Consider the following 14780-nt stretch of genomic DNA (forward strand, 5'->3'; position numbering starts at 1 on the left):
AAGGAGGCACTTAATATGGGGAGGGAGGGGGACAGCTGCCTGACTTAAATCAGAGACTAAAAGCAACAGCTGGAAAAAATCAAAGCCCTGAATGTATGTCTTAAGAGCCAACTAGTTCAGACTATGGCTGACCACAAGAGAAAGAGGAATTTCAATGATAATCATTCTTTACAGGAAAAAAGTGCATTTGGCCTCCACTTTAGGGTGGCACATTCAAATTACAGCTTTCTCCTCAGAAGCCCTTTAAATTTCAGCTTTCAAAGAAATAAGGAAAAGACTATCTTAAGGAATAATGTGGATTCAAGAGTCTGGAATTTAGCTCTTCTCAGTGGTCCCATTTCAAAATTCTTTCTATGAAATAATCTCTGGCAGTTCTTTCTCTGACTTCTCCCAGTTTGTGGCAATTCCTTTTGAAAATAAGCAGCTGGAATTAGCACCTCCATAACTCCCAAATCTTGATTCTTCAGTCCTGGCCTCTGTCCTGAGCTTCTGACCCACTTTCCCAAGTGCCTGCTGTGCAACTTCTCCCCTTGACTACCTGAACCAGGGACACCTCAAAATCAGCATTTTTTACCAGCTCCTGAGATTTTCCAAATCAATGTATTTTAATTTTTCCTATGTGTTTAACACCTTCTAATTTATAGCTTACTTACTTTTCTGCTTATTTTTGTACTTAAACTATATCTGCTCCTCTGAACAGAAACCCAAGTCTTTTTTATCTTCACTTTGCCAGGTAGTCATATGTAGCTCTATAAGAGTATAAAAAGTGGTTGATAAATGTTTGTTAAATTGAAGTTTTTTTTTTGTTTTTTGTTTTTTTGGGGGTTTTTTTGGTAACAGCCCATTTGAATCCCTCTTATTTTTTTATTTTTTTTTTTTTTGCTGAGGCAATTGGGGTTAAGTGACTTGCCCAGAGTCACACAGCTAGGAAGTGTTAAGTGTCTGAGACCAGATTTAAACTCAGGTTCTCCTGACTTCAGGGCTAGTGCTCTATCCATATTTGGTGCTCACCTAGATGACCAAATCCCAATTTAAAAAGGGAAAGAAGAAAGAAAAATGTTTCCATAAGTCACTTAACATGCAACCACTAGTAAAGGTCACTTACATGCAATCACTATCAAAGTAAATAAATTTAAACCTTTTAACCAAGATCATGTCCCTTTAAATAATTCTCAATTAGATCATGTCCCTTTAAATAATTCTCAATTAGATTATTGACATGATTTTGAATAGCCTAAATCTTTGGGGTTTCATTTTTATGTCAATCAGTGAACTATGAAACCTCCCCAGTGTTATATGCACTTAGTTCGCCATATATATATATATATATACATACTTGAAAGTCAGCTTGAAGATAGAGAAAATTAAAGGCCCCTTGTGCTGACTCCAGCAGAATTTGCAGGATAATGTACTTTCAAAAAAAGGTTCTTACTCACATCAGCACTGATTCTGAATTGTTCAAAGCCAAATAGGATTTTTTTTTTAAGTGTTCCATGACCTGAGACACATTATGTTTAGTGGTGTGATGTTAGGCAAGTCACTGGCCTTCTCTGAGTCTCTCTTAATTTCCCCAGGGATTGGGGGAAGGGAATAAGGTGAGGACTAGATGAAATTCTAAGGCTCCTCATAGCATCCCATGAGATGGTTTGAATGTTTTGAATGCCAAGGAGAAGGACTGACAATTTCCCTGTCACATCACCAAGAAAAAACAACCCTACACGGAAACAGATACAATTAATTCATGGTCTGTTGTCTTGGAAGATGTCTCTATAAATGTTCTCCCAGAAACTGGGAGAAATCAGAGGAGGAACTGCCAGATATTATTTCATAGAAAGAATTGTGAAATGGGATCACTGAGGAGAGATAAATTGTCTGAGCTGGTCCTCCAGGACAGTTCTCCAGGAGTAAGGATCAAACAAGGTTAACTTGTCCCAAACTCTTGGTGCAAGGCAATTCATTTGCAAGATGGCTGATGAGCGCTGAGAGCTGAAAGCCGAGTTGGTTTCAGTATAGATAGCACTCATGAGACAAAGATCCTAGGTTCCATCACTCTGTGGACCATTTGCCTTTATCCTGTTTCATAACTATAAGCTGTGTCTTTAATGATTTTCCACATGACAGAATTAAATATGGAAAAGATCTTCTTTTGACTGGATCCTGAAAGTATTTCATCAATGAACTCCTAAACAAAGCTCTTATTAAGATGGTTTCACCTTAAAAGAATTCCTGAAGGTTGAGTCATAAGACTAACATTACACTGAAATTCCAGGGTATCATAAAGAAGTTTTTTAGAATTTTTATTAGTGTCTTACATAGACTCTTCTTCAATTTTATCCTTCCCCTTCTTCCTTTGAAAGAGCATAAAATTTGGAACTAAAGCTTAGATTTGAATGCTAACTCTACTTTCTAATAAAAATCTAGAAAAGTCCTTAGATGAGGGAAGCAACAAACTGGGAAAACATTTTCACAGTTAAAGGTTCTGATAAAGGCCTCATTTCCAAAATATATAGAGAACTGATTCAAATTTATAAGAAATCAAGCCATTCTCCAATTGATAAATGGTCAAAGGATATGAACAGACAATTTTCAGAGGATGAAATTGAAACTATTACCACTCATATGAAAGAGTGTTCCAAATCATTATTGATCAGAGAAATGCAAATTAAGACAACTCTGAGATACCACTACACACCTGTCAGATTGGCTAAGATGACAGGAAAAAATAATGATGAATGTTGGAGGGGATGCGGGAAAACTGGGACACTAATGCATTGTTGGTGGAGTTGTGAACGAATCCAACCATTCTGGAGAGCAATCTGGAATTATGCCCAAAAAATTATCAAATTGTGCATACCCTTTGATCCAGCAGTGTTTCTATTGGGCTTATATCCCAAAGAAATACTAAAGAAGGGAAAGGGACCTGTATGTGCCAAAATGTTTGTAGCAGCCCTGTTTGTAGTGGCTAGAAACTGGAAAATGAATGGATGCCCATCAATTGGAGAATGGCTGGGTAAATTGTGGTATATGAATGTTATGGAATATTATTGTTCTGTAAGAAATAACCAGCAGGATGAATACAGAGAGGCTTAGAGAGACTTACATGAACTGATGCTAAGTGAAATGAGCAGAACCAGGAGATCATTATACACTTCGACAACGATATTGTATGAGGACATATTTTGATGGAAGTAGATTTCTTTGACAAAGAGACCTGAGTTTCAATTGATAAATGACGGACAAAAGCAGCTACACCCAAAGAAAGAACACTGGGAAACGAATGTGAACTATCTGCATTTTAGTTTTTCTTCCCGGGTTATTTATACCTTCTGAATCCAATTCTCCCTATGCAACAAGAGAACTGTTCGCTTCTGCAAACATATATTGTATCTAGGATATACTGCAACATATCCAACATATAAAGGACTGCTTGCCATCTAGGGGAGGGGGTGGAGGGAGGGAGGGAGGGAAAAAAAAATCGGAACAGAAACGAGTGTCAATATAAAGTAATTATTAAATAAAAATTAAAATAAAAAAAAAAAAAGAAAAGTCCTTAGATGCCCCTGGATTCCACCTCCTTCATTTTATAGATGAAAAAAAAACTGAGGTTGAGACAAATTTGGTGTTGTCCAGGGTGACACAGGTGAAAAATATCTAAGGTATGATTCAGATCATTCAGATCTCTCTTTTCAAGTTCAATGTCCTATCTTCGACAATGCACTGCCCATCTCCCCACCAGGCTACTTTTCTCCCTGTATGATCAATAAGTCTCTCATGGGTCCAATTTCTTCATCTGGACAATGAGGAGGATTAAATCAGATGATTTCCAAGACCCCTTTCCGTTCTGAATACTGTTTGTATAACTGTATAGGTACTCTGTAGGAGTTTTATCTTCTCTAGATCCAATCATCTATTTAAGATCATGAACTAAGGCTTGTAATTTATAAATAAATAGATTACTGAAGAGCACATCTATTATGGACCATTTGAAATTCCTCATAGTCATGATGGGATGTGGCAAAACATATAGATTTAGAGAAGAGAAAAGCCTGATGTAGAGATTATCTAGTCCAAACTCCTTTATTTACAAAAGATCAACAACTAGTAGTTAAATAACCTTTGCCTGAGGTCATAAAGATAGTAAAATAGCAGCTTATATCCACTGATGTCAAAGGCAGCATTCTTTCCTCTTTCATGGCTACTTTCCTCTTAGAAGCATTAGCTTTCATCTAGGTTTGGCTCAGGATCCATCCCCTACTGGAAGCTTCTCAGATTCCCCTTGTAGAAACTATTTATAGAACAATAGAATCATAGATTTAGAGATGGGAAGGATCTTAAAGGTTATTAAGTCCAGACCTCTCCCTCATTTTATAGATGAGATAACTGAGACCCAGAACAATTAAGTTACTTGAACAGTCACACAGCTAGTAGCACATGAGGCAGGATTCAGTGTGGGTCTTCCTAATTCCAAGTCCACTGTTTTAGCCCCAAGACTTCTCAGTCTCTCCCTCTTCAAATTATTTTTCCTTATCTATATCTCTGAGCTTATCATGGTAGAATGCACGTTACCTAAGGGCAAGGGCTGTTTTCTATGTTGTCATTCCAAGTGCCTTGAATATTTCAAAGGAGAGGTTTAATATTTTATCAGTATAGGTTGATCCCTACTGAAGAAAATCTCTCGACAATACAGATGGTAAATGTTCACTACTAAAAGTGTTAGGGAGTAGCTTTCTAAGAAAATTAAAACACTGGATGGTTAATTTGCCCAGGGTCACACAGCCAGTATCTGTTAGGCAGGATTGAATCCAGGCTCTCTATTCACTACTCTGTGTTGAATCTCATAGTACCTGGTGTAATGTAGGCATTTAATAATTTTTTTTCAGTTGAATTGATTGCTGAATTAATAAGTTCCCGATTAATGCCTCACCTGGATAACTTTGAAGTAAACTTTAAATTGTATATGGACCCAAATCAGGGCTCTTCCTTTTGGATTAATTTCAATATTATTTTTAGTATATGTATATACATATATATATAATATAATATATATAACAGCAACAACTATAATCATATTAGATTTGTTTTAATATTAAAATACTTTTCAAAGACATTTTCACATACTTTCACTTAAATATTATTTGTATTTACCATAATCCTATGAGGTAGACAAAGCAAAATGTGAGCTCATTTCATGGATGAGGAAATAGAGAAAGAGAGATGTTATGACTTTCCTAATAGTATACAGAAAATAGTACAGGGCAGATTACAAGTCAGCTTTCCTTGCTGAGTGATTGGACTTGGAGAATGGAGGTTTGTATTTAACATGTAAAGGACTGCTTGCTATCTGGGGGAGGGGGTGGAGAGAGGGAAGGGAAAAATCAGAACAGAAGTGAGTGCAAGGGATAATGTAAAAAATTACCCTGGCATGGGTTCTGTCAATAAAAAGTTATTAAAAAAGAGAGAGAGAGGGAGAGAGAGAGAGAGAGAGAGAAAAAGAGAGAGAGAGAAGAGAGAGAGAGAGAGAGAGAGAGAACTGTTTGCTCATTAAAAAAAAATTAAAAATTAAAAAAAAAAAAAGAGAGAGAATGAAGGTTTGCTGTCAGCACTTAAGGATCCTAAACAAAAGCCCACCTTTTAAACATCAGTATTCTCCCTGTGGTGCTGTTTGGTTGGAAGTCATGGAATAACATTGTTTCTAAGGAATTAAAAGTTCCCCTCACCCCAGAGGGCAATAATGAGTTACATGCTGTATGTGAGCAGGCTGCAGCCAAGTAAGAATAGTAGCAGCAGAGTAACATCCCCATAGAATGCAAACACCTTGAAGGAAGGAACTGTTTTTGAAGTTGACATTGTATTCCCAATGCTTTGCACATAGGAAACACAGTAAATATTTATTAAATGAATGAAGTTAGGATGGAGGAGAGGTATAAAGGATATTATCAGAGAGATATATGAATAGCAAAAGAGATGGGCTGTCATGTGGAAGGGAGATTGAGAGATAATTGATACAAATGCTGCATTGGTATTCACCCAGCATTGAGATCTAGACCAGTTGTCAAAGCTGAGACTAGTACAGACCTCATGTACCACACAATATTCTGGAGTACTGTCTGGACCAGATTAAAATTTAATTGATAAATATTTAACAAAACAAATAAAAATATAATAAAATAGATAATATTACATTGTTTAATTAAGTCATCATGTAGGTCAAATAGATACTTAGGTATGGATTGGTGACCCTGAGCTTTATAGATTTATTTGTTTTTTTATTTATTTGTTTATTTGTTTGTTAATACTACTGAGCAAGAAGATGGCTCTCTGTTCTCAGGATGGGACAAGAATTATACAGAATAAGTGGAGCATAGGTTTCAGTTGAAGAATTATTGAAAAATGTTACTGATATGTTGAAGCTCATCAGTTTGGAAAGGAGCCTCTAGTGGAATGCCCCAAGCATCTGTCCTTGGCATTATAATAATTGATATTTTTATCAGGATGGCATGCTACTCAAATATATATATAACAAATCTAGGAGGGAAAACAATCAGACTACATGGTACAGTCAGGATCTTTTGTACTTTTTCCTGTGATAAATTTGAAAAGATGAATTTTTATAGAAATAAATATAAATTATTACATTTAGGATGCCTAAGTGTGGTCCACAATAACAAGATGGGGGAGGTGCAACTAAAGAGTATATTGAATAAAATCTGGGAATTTTAATTATCACAAGCTAATTTTGAGTCAGTAGTAAGATATAGTAGCAGAAATAAGTAGATAAACAACAACAACAAAAAAAAAATCTTAGGATAATCATAAGTCAGAGAGGTCAAACATGAGGCTGCCAGTTATATGTGACCACAATATTCTTGAGAATGACCTGAACGAGGTTAAAATGTGATTGGGAAACATTTAACAAAACAAATAAAAATGCAATAGAACATAGATCATATTTGCTGTTATTTTGTTATTTTCAGCCATATTAAATTCATGACTTCTTTGGGGTTTTTCTTGGCAAAGTTACTGGAGAGTTTGCCATTTCTTTCTTCAGCTCATTTTACAGATGAGGAAATTGAGGCAAGCCAGTTAATTGATTTGACTAGGGGTATACAGCTACTAAGTGTCTAAAGATGAGTCTTTCTGACTTTAGACTCAGTGCTCTATTTACTTTAACACCTCAGATAATATTAATATGTGAAGTTGTTTTTGTTTTTTTATTTGTCTTTTTGGTTAGGCAATTAGGGTTAAGTGACTTATACAACTAGTAAGAGTTAAGTGTCTGAGGCTGAATTTGAATTCTCAGATCCTCCTGATTTCAGGGTCAGTGCTCTATCCACTGTGCCTCGTTTCCTCTTCATATGTGACTTTCTAAGTCAACACAAAACCTCCAGGGATTCTTAGGTAAGTTTAAGTGGAGTCCATATGAGGAGAGGCATAATGTCCAAACTTGGAGAAATGATGGAATCTGGAACGCCTCCTATAGAATACCAAATGCCATCTTACTTCTTCCCTCTCTTCCACCCATGACCAGTGTTTAAGAATCATCAAATTCTAAAGTAGGAAAGCACCTTGGGGGTCATATATCCCAAACCATCCTTGAATATGATTCCCCTCTATAATGTGCTATTTTGGCTTAGCAACATCCAGTGAGAGATATTGGTCAATAAATCTCAAAGCACTAAATGTTCTCTGACCAAATTAGTTTGAAAAATACTTCTTTCATCGATTTACAAAGCAATTTGTTTTTATGCTGAACTTCAACACGAAATAAAGTCCATTTCCATATGCACAATAGAAATGTAAAATGGTTATATATGAAGCTGCTTCCATTTCATACAGTTTGCCTTTTTTGAAAAAGAAAAAATGTATATAATAAATTTCACATTTTATTTTAAAAGTGCTCTCTCCTTTTCTGTCTTTCCTTTGGAGCCTCCTGAGTCTCTGCATTTTTAATGATGTTTGAATGGTTCTTTGGCACCAGTGGAGCTGACCTTCCCCCCTAATCCCCATCAATCATCTTGCAGAAGAGACCTGACTCCCAGAGAGGTTAAGCTACTTGTCCAAGGTCCCACAGGAACAGTAAGAGGCAGAGCTGGGGCTCATGGAACGTGCACTTAAGTCTTGACTATAAGCCCAACATTCCTTCCACCACGGAGTGCAAACGTGCTTTTCTTGTATTTATTTGCAGTTCCCAGATAGCTGCGTTCTGGAGGACTCGCGAATGCCAGAATCACCACTAGCTCTATTTGGCAGATGTTGTGATAGAATGGAACAGCACTTGTGTGCGAATAAGGAAATTTGGGGCATCTTTCCAATTTCACCCTTTGACCTTGACATGTCCCTGTTTCATCTCTAAACTTCAGTGTCTTCATGGAAGAAACAAGGGTTTGATTACATGATCTCCAAAGTCCTTCCCAGATCCAGCATTTTATGACTCTGGATGAGGAGATTTGTTTAATACATCCCAGTCAGAAAAGTTCTTTCCACTCTTGACCATGAAAATGACTTTTCTAAAGAGCAGTTCTGACCATGTACACTGCCTACTCAATGAACTTCCCCCCAGTTAACTCCAATGACTCACTATGACCTTCAGGATCAAACAAAAAACCCTTAGTTTAGCTGTTAAAATACATCATCGCTTGCCTTCGGTTCCTTTTTCCAGTCTTTTTTCTCCTCTTCACCCCCTTTGACATTCCTCAAACAAGATACTCCATTATGAGAACTGAGGCATTGTTATTGAATGTTCCCCATGACTGGGACTCTCCTTTCTTTACTTCCTCCTGGTTTCCTTCAAGACTCATCTAACATTTCACCTTCTGCAAGAAATCTTTACTAATAATCCCTCTTAATGATAATAACTTCTCTCTGTTAATTATTTCCCTTCTGTCTTTATCCTGTTTGTACTTAATTGTTCTCATCTTGTCTCCCCCATTAGATTATGAGCTCCTTGAGGACAGGAAATGTTTCTATCTTTCTTTGTATCCCTAGAGCTTAGTTTGGTACCCTATATATAACACAAACATAATAAATGTTTATTGTCTTGACTAGATATATCATCTCATTTGATGCCCTCAATGACCTCAAGAGTACAAATACTACCACCCCCATTTTACTGATGAGTATATTGAGACTCAGATAGAGGTAGTATTTATTTTTCATTATATCTCCCCCAGCAACCATGCAAATTTTCTCAATTATATAATTTCTAAGTGTCAGAATTAGGATTTAGACCCAAATCTCCTCAGTTCAAATGCAACATGTTTACCTCTATACTGTGAATTTTTAACAGGCTAGTGTGGATTTTATCTCAGACTGATATAGGTACTCTCACTATGGCTTTACCTTCAGAAGAATTTCAAGAAGAAAAACAAACAATATTTTCTAAAATGTATTACTTTATTGAGCAACATTTCTGAGATGGTAGGATCTTTGCACAAATTCAAGGCATCCACAACCCTTAATAAGTAATTTCCTCTCTTATACATTTATTAATGAATGTTTAGACTTTAAGTAAGCTAATCAGCAAGGTTCAGGAACTTTTAAGCATTAGAAAATAATTTGGAACCATGAGGTAAGTTGGAAATAAAAATCACCTCTCTCCTCCAGGATGCTTGGAGACTTGGAGATAATATCCCTTCTTGGAAAAAATAACATCAGATGTCAACAAAATAATCACCATTTGCCTGTTTGTTGCTTTCTTATACCATTGAAAACAATTTACATATTTCAGTCACTTTTGATTAGAACATTGTAGTGATATTCCTTCTCAGTAAGCTCCCACTCATTAACCCATTAACCCATATACTGATGGGTTGTTGTGATGTCTAGTATTAATAAGAATATGAGGGATTGTGTCCAATCAAAGCCAGCCATAGGAAAGCCCAATTCTTCTTTATTTTTTAATCAATTAACAATTATCCATTTGGAAATTAAGGGTTGTCACTGCATCTGTGATCATATTTAGTTTTGAAAGACTCATACAATTTGGGGATTCCAAGGCAGGAGTGAGTCATCTGAAGTTGGATGTCTGACAAGGGGAGGAGAGTAAGAGCAAATTTAATACAATAGAAAAAGAGCTTGGTGCCATTGTGGCTCAGATGTCTGGCTCAGACATCACAGGAGCAGAGACAGGAAAATCTTTTATCATTGTACTTCTTACTTACTCTGGTACTCAACGTTCAATATACAATGTCCCTACCCGTAGCAAATACTCAACATATATTTGTTGTTGTCAATAATGATGGATGATAATAATGACAACATAATAACTTTGCATCTTATAGGAAATCCAAAGATGAAGAGACATGAGATCTGTTGAGTGTATGAAGAAGAAAGATTTTGGAAAACAGAGATGAGGGTTGAATTATGTCATTTCAAATGCTCTGTGTCAAAAGTTAGTCCCTATTTCTATCATGGACTGAATAAGAAAGAATGACTTAATTTTCCAGAAATAGATTAGAAATAAGACTATTCTTGTTAGTCACTAGAGCAAGTAATTTATTATTGAATTTCATTTTCTTAAAAATCTGTGTTCATAGTCAATATAGTCAGTCTGAATTGGTTCATTAATGAAAATGGATTTTTAGTTCCATGAAAGCAAACATCATGTTTTATTTGCCATTGAACTTCTCTACCGAAAGACAATTAAATGTGATAATATTTGTAAAAAAAAAAAAATTAGTATATATAGTAGGCAATTAATAGATGCTTGTTCTGTGTCTTCCCAGTAACTAACACAATGCACAGAAGAGGCATTTATTAAGTGCTTTTTCAATGGTGAGTGAATGAATTAACAGCCATGAAAGCTGTCAAAACAGCTGCTTGATAGAATTGACCTATTGATTTTAATCACCTGTACATTGTAGTCCAAAAGATTGAACCCATTGGATGTGTGAGGGAATAATCCTCTAGAGATAGTCTTGAAATCTGCCTATGTTAGAAGATGTAGCCAAACAGTTGAACAGCATGACTTCTGAAGGGCCTGAAAGGCCACTCTGTGGTTTGGGTTTCTACATACTTTGTGCAGGAAGCAAAGAGAGAGTTCACAAGCAGACGACGAGTGTTGGTTTAAGGTAGCCTGCCAGCCATTTTTCTATGTTTGCCAGTTGGACCAAATGCCTTCAAAATTTCCTCTCCTTATTCTGTTTCACCATAACCCTTAGTCAATGGAATTGCCTGGTATGTTTGCTATTAAAAAAAAAAAATTCTGGCTCCTTGTACCCTAGAGAAAGGGGAGCTGGAGGTCAAAGTGTAAATTCTCCTTGGGATGTGGTTTTTGCTCAGCAGATCTCAAGTTCCCAAGGGAAAAGGGGACAAGATGGGAAGCTTTTTTGGAAGTTCCATAATTTGGAAGGAAAAAACTGAGAAGAATGTTGGAAAGAGATGGGCTGCTAAGTAGCTTCTTGCCACAGCAGAATAAAAAGCTATTATGCATCCGCCACTGCCCCGCCCATAGACACACATTTTCAGTTCTCACTATATTTTATTACTCATTTCCATCTCTCTGATGACAGCTTTGATAAAAGACTGCTGCCTTTATCCCACCACCCTCAACTATAAATTGCCAGCTGATGTCAAAATGGTCATCTGGGCCTTAGTCTTTTTCCAGCTTTTCAATAAGATGGTAATAGAATACTTTATAGTAAACCAAGAGAGAAAGTTTTCCCTTGGTTCTACATGGTACATTTTTCACTGACATGTATCCCTGAGATTTTTCATCTTCCACTGATCCTTCTTCACTTTTTAAGAAGTTGGAAATTATCCAAATTGCTTTAACTCTTTCCCCCCTTCCTATTTTTCTTTCAAATGGTAGCTTCTTCTGATAAGAAGAAAGTGCCTATTAAAGGTGGGATTTTGGTTTTATACAGGACTAGAGATGAGAAGGATTCCACATCAAAGTCCTGGAGGTTAGTAGATCTGCTGAGACAGGACTGCAGGTAGGTTTGAGAAAAAGAAAGCAAATCTAAGAATAAAGGTAAAATTTCTTCACCAATAAATGAAGCTCCTTCCCTATAATATATAATTTAAAGAACCAAAAGTTTACTTTCTTAGGTTGGTTACCTATATCCAGAGGTCAAATATGAGAGGTGACCTGGCCCAGAAAGCCCTGGGTCAAGATAGAACAAAGGAGAATGAAAGAAATGAATAAGAAGAAAATGAGGTACTTGAAAGTACTGGAAGTCAGTCTCTGACAATGTGAGATATAGGATGTCCCATAATAGAAGCTCAAATTTATATAGTACCTTACATTTCACAAAGTGCTTTGCTCACAATACCTCTGGGAATGTAAGTAGCACAAACATTATTATCTCCCTTTTTAAAAAAGAAGAAACTGAGACTCAGAGCAATGACCCGTCTTTCACATGTTCATGGAGCTGATAAATGGATAATCTTAGGTTTGAAACAAAATATTCTGACTCAAACTTTGGTGCTCTTTCCACTATATAACATTTCTTCTTTTATATGATTTTTTTTTCTTCCTGGATTAGGAGCCAATTTTAGGACTCAGCCAGCCCAGACTGTAGGTGACAAAAAATGAGTCATATTAAAGAAAGAATAAGTAGGTTAATCTGGTCTGGGTAGGGATTGTGAAATCAGAAAAAGGTACCAATCCCACCAAAAAGAATATATCTTTATGGGAGCCAATAAATATGGTCTATTTCCACCAACTATGAAGACAGGGAATAAACCCAGGTAAAAGTGGTGAATTAAGTAAAATTGTGCCTTGTCAGACCCAGAATAATATGGTATATAGTCGTATGTGGATATGTGTTATACTAAAAAAAAAAAAAAAAAAAAAGTAATATGGGGCAGTGGGGAAAGTATGGCCCTTGGAATCCAAAGATCTGACCTTGAATGCAGGTCTTCTTTTTGATACCTATCTGACCCTGGGCAAATCCTCATCTGCATAATAAAAAGACTTGATTAAGTGGTCTCTCTGCTCCATTCTAACTGCAAAAAATTATTATGCTAAGGCTAGGGCACCTTGTGAGCCTCCTTCTGTTTCTGTGATTTTGTGAACATTTCTTTCCTTTCATATCTCTACCCCAAGTTCTCAAATCTCACATTTTGGTTCCTCTAAGAACAAGACTACTCCCTATCCTTCACCCCCAGGCTCCTCTACCTCTCTACTTCCAAAAAAACAATATTTCTGCCAGGAGTCTGTTTGTCTTTGGATAGATGTCAGTGAACTTGGGGGAGAGGGATCAGGAAAGGATACATCTTTATTTTCACTAATATTGGTTTCCTTTGTAATTTCATCTATTTTATTTTATATATTTAAAAATATTATTCTACTATTGTATATTGGGAAATGATGAGCAGGAGGCTCTCAGAAAAACCTGAAAAGACTTCCATGTGGTGATGCAAAGGGAAATGGACTATGTACAAAGTAATATCAATATTATAAGATAATCCACTGTGAATGACATACCTCTTCTCAGCAGTATAGATGTATCTATCAGAGGCAAGTCTTCCAGATGTCAAGGCCAGTCACAGTCTATTATGTCATAGGTCTCTCATATGAGGAAAGCACTTTGTAAATGATAAAGTGCCATCCATGGAATTTTGGGAATTATTCTAAGCCAATTTTAAGGTCACTAATAGTACAAAAACTAATGTTTTACTTAACCAAAATATATCTCCATTTTAATAGGAGAGAATGCTTAATCCACAATGATGAAGATCTAATGTTGGAATTCTGAAAAATGCAAAAATATTTTTGGATTTATTCTTTCCTATCACCCCTTTAATCAATACAGAATTTATCATGTAAGTGTAAGAGACCAACCTTATACTGATTTATTCAAATCTAGGAGTTTTATTTGGCAAAAGGGTTGAAAGGAGGGACAATGAGAATGGTGAAAAACTTTCAGAATCATGTCATTCAACAAGATTATATAATGATCAATTCTGATGGATGTGGCTCTTTTCAATAATGAGATGTTTCACACCAGTTCCAATGATTTTATGATGGAGAGCCATCTGCAAGTAGAGGGAAGACTGTGGGAATTAGTATGGATCACAACATAGCATTTTCACTCTTCTCATTGTTGTTTGCTTGCATTTTATTTTCTTTCTCATTTTTTTCTGGCTTGATGTGATTTTTCTTGTGCAGCAAGATAATTGTATAAATATATATGCACATATTGGACTTAACATATATTTTTACCATGGTTAACATATATCGGATTACTGGCTATAAAAGAGGGACTGGGGAGAAGGAGGGAAATTGGAACATAACATCTTATAAGGGTTAATGTTGAAAAATTATCATACATATCTTTTGAAAATTAAAAATCTTTAATAAAAAACATGCCATAAGAGTAATTTAAAGAACCAATAATCATAATTTTACATAGCATTTCAATATGTGAAAGCATGTTTTATCCATATTATCTGACTGGATTCTCAGAACTCTAAAATGTAGGTGCTGTTATCTTCATTAAATTAGGTGCTCAATAGATAGAATATTGGATTTAAAATCAGAAAGTTTGTGAGTTCAAACGTGGTCTCAGATATGTACTAGCTGTGTGACCTTGGGCAACTCACTTAACCCTGGAGATCTCATTTTCTCATCTGTAAAATGAGTTGGAGAAGGAAGGCCTCCTATTCCAGTATCTTTGTTAAGAAAACCACAAAATGTGTCACAAAGAATGAGACACAACTTAAATGACTCAAGGACAAAAATTTTTAACCCCATTTTGAGAAGAGAAAACCAAAATTAAGACAAGTTTGGGAACAAAGAAGTGTCACAGTAGATAGAGCACAGGCCCAGAGTCAGA

Source organism: Antechinus flavipes, chromosome 2 (genome assembly GCF_016432865.1).
Source record: "Antechinus flavipes isolate AdamAnt ecotype Samford, QLD, Australia chromosome 2, AdamAnt_v2, whole genome shotgun sequence".
Lineage (NCBI taxonomy): Eukaryota > Metazoa > Chordata > Mammalia > Dasyuromorphia > Dasyuridae > Antechinus > Antechinus flavipes.